The following is a 2,372-nucleotide window of genomic DNA, read 5'->3' as shown; positions in this document are numbered from 1 at the left end:
TTTGCCAGTGACATGCGGGTCCGGCGGCCGTGCTGGCGCGGGCCCCGCGCGTCAGTTTCCTCCCTTCTCTCTCGGGCTTTCCGTCCGCGGTGGGGGCCTGGTGCGGTTCGGGGGCGGGAAAAGCGTGTGGGCGGCGGGGACCACACGCCGCTCACGTGAGCCCCGGATCTTGCTGGGCAAGCCGAGCCGGGCCGAGCACGTGGCCGCCGGATCCTCTGCGGCAGCGCCGCGTAGGGTTGTTGATGCTGCTGCCGCCGCTAGGCTGGTCCGTCCAACTGCACCGCACCTGGTCCACGGCCCCCGGCCAGTGACCCGCGTGGTGGGGCCCGCCCGGACCGGACGCCCGTGCGATGCCCCTTCCAGATTCCCGCGAGAAGTCTACGTCGACTACGTGTGAATCGCGTAGGCGATGAGATATATACCACGGGGTAGTACGCAGGAGTACTTCTGTACGAACATGGAAATGACTGTCGCCGAGCCGAGCAGTGGGCTGAGAGACGTATGTAAATCCACTTGTATGGAGAATGGTACACCTATGAACAGTACGCTGTTCATAGGTAAGCATGCCGCGTCGATCTCACTTTTGCCGAGGTTGGCAATGGCATGGCAGGTCGCTTGTCACTTCATGAAAACGGAATTATCCCGGGCCCAGCAGCCCTCTTTATTTAATTTATTACTAACAAATTATAAAAAAATCAACCAGGAAGAGTTATTTAAGCAGCAGGTCAAGATCCAAAACTTCACAATGCAGCAAGCAGCGGCAGCCTGGAAAAGCCAAAACAGTCGGCATAGAAAGGAGACGGGCGCAAGCAAGCAATGTACAATAGTACGGCCGGCACGGATAGATAGATAGATAAGCATGATGTGTTCCCGTCCGTCCTTGTTGAACGATTCCGAGCATGAATGACATGGACGGAACCGCACCACGCAGGCTCTGTCCAAGCATATACAGATACAGACCCTGCGTCACGGTCGACCTCGAACGGCGCGCCCTGGCTCGAACTCTGCGACGACCAATCCCGCTCCATGCCGGCCAGCCAGACGCCGCGCCGGTTCACATCTCATCAAAGTCCTCGCGTCATCATGCTAGTACTCCGCCGAGGCCGACGAAGCAGCAGTGGGTACCCCGCCCTGCCCTGCCAGCAGCAGCAAAATATCGAATCAGAGTACTTGCCCAGCAGCAAAATCCCAACACACAAAGAGAGAGAGAGAGGTAGGGGGAAATCCAGACGGTCGCCCCATTGCATTGCGTCGCGCTCCGGCTCAGGCCCTGGCACGCTGGCCCCCTCTCCCCGTTGACCCGCGGGAGGCTCTCGCCAGAGCTCAGGCATGACGCCAGGGCAGTCGCAGAGCCCCAAGGCCAAGCACCGAATGAACCGCGAGGCGAGCGACACCAACGTATACCTCACACTCGAACAGCGAGCACCAAGGCACCCCGCCAGCCCGCCTCCTCTCGCGGCCACCGTCTCCGACTCGGCTCGCCGGCGAAATCTCGCGTGTCGCCACCTTGTTCCACACCGGCAGCAGCCTTCCAATCCGGGAGACGAGACGACCAGCCGGGCGGCGAGGAGCAGAGGACCTACCTGGGCTCCATGGAGATCGAGAGGGGCGCGCGCGCGCCTTTGCGCTCGCCACCGCGGTGGGTTTTATAATGCCGCTCCTGTTGCTATCAGCTCCCACCGATCTTTCCGTATAAAAAACGATCTCTGCACTGTGCGCGTACAGTAGGAGTACTATTTAAAGGGGTCGATGGGCTCGCACAGCCAGGTCAATTGTATACTCCGTGGTGTGGCGGAGTATTTTAAGGCTTGCGGATCGTGTGGGCGCACCACCACCCGCTGGACTTTCTCCAGTGACGACCTTTGAACGCCACCAAAGGTGCTTGGACCTTTTCAATCGATTAATCTAATTTTGGAGCGAGTACTACCTAAGCATGAATTTTCTATCTTGGTAGAATTGCATGCATATGCACGATGATGGTGATTAGTTGTAGGAGCTAGTCACTAGCCCTCTGCAAAATATTGTTAATTTCCTGTCCAACGGTATAAAAACATCTATCTTTCCAGAATACACATACTTTCTATTTCATTTGGCTCATGGGAAGCACTTGCAAATTTGCTAATATAACTATCCATGTAAACTTTATGTCAAATCACCATCACCTGTATTGTCAAAGTTGCATCCATTGGGATCATTTATTACTTTTCCTATCAACGTGTCAATACCCTGATTTTGAGAGAGTGTGTGTGTGGAGGAAGCACGCGAAAATAAGTTTGTTAAAATATTTCTATAATGCTACTAATAATAATGGTATTTTGTATTCTCATCCACATGAGTAGGATCTGGAAAACTTCCTGGTCCACACTCTCGCC

The 2,372-nt window shown here is 55.1% G+C and overlaps 1 long non-coding RNA gene across 1 annotated transcript; it reads right to left on the bottom strand.

Annotated features, from left to right (window-relative positions):
• Positions 1-622: 622 nt before the first annotated feature.
• On the bottom strand, positions 623-2,115 carry LOC125541344 (uncharacterized). Its single transcript, XR_007297492.2, has 2 exons — positions 1,232-2,115; positions 623-1,136 (listed from the first exon to the last, which is right to left on the bottom strand). It is a non-coding gene; the product is annotated as an uncharacterized LOC125541344 (long non-coding RNA).
• Between the last annotated feature and the right edge of the window lie 257 nt (positions 2,116-2,372).

This window comes from Triticum urartu, chromosome 2A (genome assembly GCF_056163025.1).
Source record: "Triticum urartu cultivar PI428250 chromosome 2A, HENAU_Tu73, whole genome shotgun sequence".
NCBI classification, from domain to species: Eukaryota; Viridiplantae; Streptophyta; class Magnoliopsida; order Poales; family Poaceae; genus Triticum; species Triticum urartu.
Note: the sequence above shows the minus strand (reverse complement) of the source record. Positions and strands in the feature narration are given on the sequence as shown.